Genomic DNA, 5,531 nt, shown 5'->3' on the forward strand with positions numbered 1-5,531 from the left:
ACATGCTACATTTGGCTGGCCGAGTTCTTGCCTCATTGGACTGGTGAGCCCCAGGTTAGTGAGAGACCCTGCCTCAAAGATGGAAGGCCTGATGGTGCACACCTTCAATTCCAGCACTCAGGAGCCCAAGACAGGTGGGTCTCCATAAGTGTCAGGCCAATCAGAGATACACGGAACGCCATGTCTCTAAATAAATAAATACCAACATGGAGGCCCAGAGAGACGACTTGATGGGTAAAGGCATCGGCCACCAAGGCTGACGACCTGGCTGCCACCAAGGCTGATGACCTGGCTGCCACCAAGGCTGATGACCTGGCTGCCACCCCTGCAACCCACAGGTCGGAAGGAGAGAACTGGCTCCTGCAAACTGTCCTCTGACCTCCAAATGCATATGCATACAAGCACACATATACCACGTTCATATGAACACACAGATATATACATATCCCACACACATGCTCAATTAACCACCATACCAGGCACACAAAAGACAGTCTCTAGATGTTGATCAAATGCTTTTCATTGTATTTTGCTGGACCTGAGCTATGTGGGATGGGAGGCCGGGGGGGGGGGGGGGGGGGGGGGGCGGGGGGGACCAATTTAAAGAAAAAGGTGGCAGTGCTGGAGCTCAGAGCCCTAGACACCCTCACCGTTGATCTATCTGCTGCCTTTGGCCCCTTAGCTTTACCTTCAACATAGGGGAACACTGGGGCAGGGGCAAAGGTAAAATCTCCCAGCCAAGTGTACGGCTGGTTTTTTGTCAACTTGACATAAGCTACAGTCATCAGAGAGGAAGAAGCCTCAGCTGAGCAAATGCCTCCATGAGATCCAGCTGTAAGGCATTTTCTCAGTTAGTGATTAGTGGGGAGGGCTCAGCCCATGGTGGGTGGTGCCATCCCTGGGATGCTGGTCCTGGGTTCTATAAGAAAGCAGGCTGAGCGAGCCAGGGGAAACAAGCCAGTAAGCAGCATCCCCACGGCCTCTGCATCAGCTCCTGCCTCCAGGTTCCAGCCCTGTTTGAGTTCCTGTCCTGACTTCCTTTGGTGAAGTGGAAGTGTAAGCCAAATAAACCCTTTCCTCCCCAAAAAAGTCATGGTGTTTCATTACAGAAATAGAAACCCCAGCTAAGACACGAAGGGTGATTCCTTAAGAGCCTAGGACTGTTAATGGACACCAATGTTCTAGAACCTTCCAGACTAGAGTTTGGCCTGCTTCAAAGAACAGTGCTCAAAATCCACATGGAAGGAGAAAGTGGGTTCCAGCAAGTTGTTCCCTGATCTGTACATGTACAATGAGAGAGAGAGAGAGAGAGAGAGAGAGAGAGAGAGAGAGAGAGAGAGAGAGAGAGAGAGAGAGAGATGGTGGCCCTCGCCTGAAGCCTGAAATCCTAGTGTCTGGAAACCTGGAGGGAGGGACTTATGCCTCTAAGTCTGGTCTTCTGAGTGCTAGGATTCTGAGCTTGTTTTGCCATACCCAGCTCGCTGTGAGCTGTAAGGTTTAAGGAGGAAAAATGCATCTTGGGCTTTTAAGTTCTCAAGAAATGTCCTTACTCAGGAATGATTTTGTCACATCCCTGGCTATGCTCCCGGTGTGCTAAGCAGAGCCAGACTCAAGAGAAAACTCTTCTGGACAAATGCACATTAGAATCGTTCACGGAATCAGACGCCATGCAAGAGGCAAGGCTGTTCAAGCCGAGACTAGGCTGTTGCTCAGTCAGTAGTGAGCACCCACCGAGCTGGGAGCCCTGGGTTCCGCCCCCAGCACCACTTAGACCATCTGTAGTGGACACGCCTGTAATCCCAGCACTTAGGGAGTAGAGGCAGGAGGATTAGGAGTTTAGGGTCATCCTTGGCTACGTAGTGATTTCAAGGGTAGCCTGACCTACATGATAGACTGTCTCAAAACTAAAATAATAATAATAATAATAATAATAATAATAATTTGTCCAAGCTGGCAGACAAAACCTCAAACAGAATTTCTCTGCAACTTCTGCTGTGTCCAAGCCAGATCAACATTCTCTTTAACACACACACCAGCCAGTGAGACTTTCTGGAAACAGAGCAAGGCTTCTTCCAGGAATACGCCAAGTGTGCTATGTTTTCCTCCCTGCCTTTAGAATGTGTCATTCACTTGCTGGGAAAGGAGACTGACATGGGTCAGGAACAATGGACAATGGACATGATTAACAAGAGCGACCATTGCCTGCAAGAGGGGAAGCCTGGTGGGTGCTTGCTGGGTACAGAAACTGAAGGCCAGCTTAGCAAGAGCTGTGTGTGTGTGGGCATGGGGGGAAGTTGGGGGGAGGGCATGTGTCTGTGGGCGTGGGGGGGCATGTGTGTGTGAGTGTGTATGTGTGTGTGTGCGTACACGTGTGCATGTGTCTGTGTGTGTGTGCGTATGTGTGTGTGTATGTGTGTGTGTGTGTTTGCACACTCACGCATGTGCTTATGCCCTGCTCTCCACCTCATCCTTTTTTTGCTTTTCGAGACAAGGTTTCTCTGTGTGGCCCTGGCTGTCCTGAAACTCGCTCTGTAGACCAGGCTGGCCTCAAACTCAGAGGCTTGTCTCTGCCTCCCGAGGGCTGGGATTAAAGGGATGCACCATCTCTGTCCCAGCAGCACCAGGACTCAGGCCCTCGCCACCATGCCGGCCTTTACGTGGGTGGTGGGACCTGACCCATCACATTTTTGCAACAAGCTCGTTAGTGACTGAGTCACCTCCTCAGCCCCTGCCTTTGTTTTCCCAGGCAGCTCTCAGTCCCCTCACGCCCCATTGTTTGTTTGTTTGTTTGTTTTGAGACAGGGACTCCCTATGTAGACCGGGATGACCCTGACTCGTAAAGATCCACCTGCCTCTGCCTTCCCGTGCTGAGTATGGAACCTCTGCTCCCACCTCATGTGGTGCTGAGGATGGAACCAGGGCTGTGTATGCATAAGCAAGCACTCTGCCTACTGAGCTGAATCTCCAGCCCACAAGAAGATTTTTTTAAATTCTTTATTATGCCTGTCATATGTGCCCAAGGGCACTCATATGAAGGTCAGAGGGCAACTTTCAGAAATCGGTTCTCTCCTTGCATCACCTGGGGCAGGGGATGGAACGTGGGGCCTCAGACTTGGTGGTAAGTACACTTACTGCTGAGCCATCTCACCAGCCGTGGGGAAGGTTTTGATCCATGTTCCTCAGGAAGTTCAATGTCTGGAGCTCCTGGGCCCAGCAGGCTGAGTGCCAAAAGGTCTTTCAAGCCTGGAACTGGGAACCTGGATAAAATGCTTAGTGTGTCCTGGGGGGGCAGCTATCACAGAAACACAACAGCCATCCAGCCCCGGGGGTGGGGGGAAGTGCCACTTGTCACTAGCAGACAATCCCAAGATAGTCCTGGCACCACATGGCTCCCTGCCTACAGAGGGGACAAGCCATCTATGGGTCTCCTCAGGCCACTCTGATCCCCCTAGACTGGGACTTATCTCAAGGCAACTGCCCCCAGGAATTAACTCTGCCAAGATGATCCAATGCCAACAGTCCTGGGCCATGTCTTAGGCATACTGTGGAACAACCCTTCCTGGTCCTCAAGGACAGCCCCACGGGCCACACCGAACCACTGTGTGTATGAGGCAGCTCTCCCTGATTTGACTCTCCAAGCACTGAGTTCCTCTCATGTTGCTTCTGTCCTCTGACAAGTAGGTATCTCCTGGTGATCCCCAAGTCATGAAAGTCAACAGTTCTGCAAACCCAGTCTCCATGCCTACTCAGACTCCAGGAGAGACCTCTTGAGGTGACCATCATGGTGCGAGACTCTCCCATAAAGAAGACAGTGTTGTCCAGGAGCCTGCTCACTGTCAGTGGAAAATGGCTTTATGGTTCAGATGCCTGCTCTTGGTTGTCAACTTGCCTACATCTGGAATTAACTAAAATCCAAATGGCTGGGCACATGTGTGAAGGATTATTTTTCTTAATGAAATCATTTGAAGACCCACTTCTAATCCTGATCTTTGAGGTGGGAAGATCCACATTTAAATTGGCCACACCTCTGCTGGAAGCCTATATAAAGGACATGGAGGAAGGAAGTTCTCACTCTGCCTGATTGCTCTCGCTGGCAAGTCCATTCCTTCACTGGCATTAGAGCCTACTTCTTTGGGATTCTGGTGTATACTGAAGACCAACTGAGGCATCCAGCTTCATGAACTGAACAACTACTGGATTCTTGGACCTTCCATTCATAGGTAGCCATTGTTGGATTAGCTGGACCAGAGCCTGTAATTCTAATAAACTCCCTTTCTATATAGATAGAGATTCATTTGATAAGTTCTGTTACTCTAGAGAACCCTGAGTAATATACCTGTGATAGTGGATGACAGGAAAGGACAAGTGGTTATAAAATGTGGCTCTAGGTCAGCAGAGAGGGTAGGAAGGAAGACATTAAAGAGGGCTTCCCACGAGGGACACTGTAGAGTCCATGCAGGACCCATGTATTATGTAACGATTCACATCCTCTCCCTTTAGAAATAAGTCCCCTAAGGCTTGAGCTCCAAGGAAGGCCAGCCCACTATAAAATGCCTATGGAAACCACAGACTCCCTGCTCTGATCTCAGCTTGGGAAGCTGAGCATGCACTGGACTCACCTGCCTTTGACTGAGTGTCCTTGTGCAATGAATAACCCACATAACTGTGCATGGCAACCTTGTTCCCTGTTTGACACAAGGTAGGGTCATCAGAGAGGAGGGATCCTCAAAGGAGAAAATTCCTCCATAAGATCAGGCTGTAAGGAAGCCTGGAAGGCATTTTCTTAATTAATGATTGGTGGGGGAGGACCCAGCCTATTGTAGGTGGTGCCATCCCTGGACTTGTGGTCCTGGGTTCTATAAGAAAGCAAGCTGAGGCCGGGCGTTGGTGGCGCACGCCTTTAATCCCAGCACTCGGGAGGCAGAGGCAGGCGGATCTCTGTGAGTTCGAGGCCAGCCTGGGCTACCAAGTGAGCTCCAGGAAAGGCGCAAAGCTACACAGAGAAACCCTGTCTCGAAAAACCAAAAAAAAAAAAAAAAAAAAAAAAAAGAAAGCAAGCTGAGCCAAGCAGTGGTGGTGCATGCCTTTAATCCCAGCACTCAGGAGACAGAGGCAGACAGATCTCTGAGTTCAAGGCCAGCCTGGTCTCCAGAGTGAGTTCCAAGAAAGGCGCAAAGCTACACAGAAAAACCCCGTCTGGAAAAACAAAAATAATTAATTTAAATAAATAAATAATAAATAAAGAGGGCACTGGATCCCCTGAAACTGGAGGTGGTTGTGACTCTCCAGAGATGGGTGCTGGGAACCAAGCTCAAGTCTTCTATAAAAGCAACAAGCACTCAGCCACTGAGCCATCTTTCTAGCCTGTCCACCTTGGGTTTTCAGGCAGACTCTCTCACGGAGCCCGGAGCTCACCAGTGGCTAACCTGTCTGGCTGAGGCAGGAATCTCTCACAAAGCTCAGACCTCACTGGTGGCTATACTGTCTGGCCAGTGATTCCTCCTATCACTGTTTCTCAGCACTGGGGTTGC

This window comes from Peromyscus maniculatus, chromosome 7 (genome assembly GCF_049852395.1).
Source record: "Peromyscus maniculatus bairdii isolate BWxNUB_F1_BW_parent chromosome 7, HU_Pman_BW_mat_3.1, whole genome shotgun sequence".
NCBI classification, from domain to species: domain Eukaryota; kingdom Metazoa; phylum Chordata; class Mammalia; order Rodentia; family Cricetidae; genus Peromyscus; species Peromyscus maniculatus.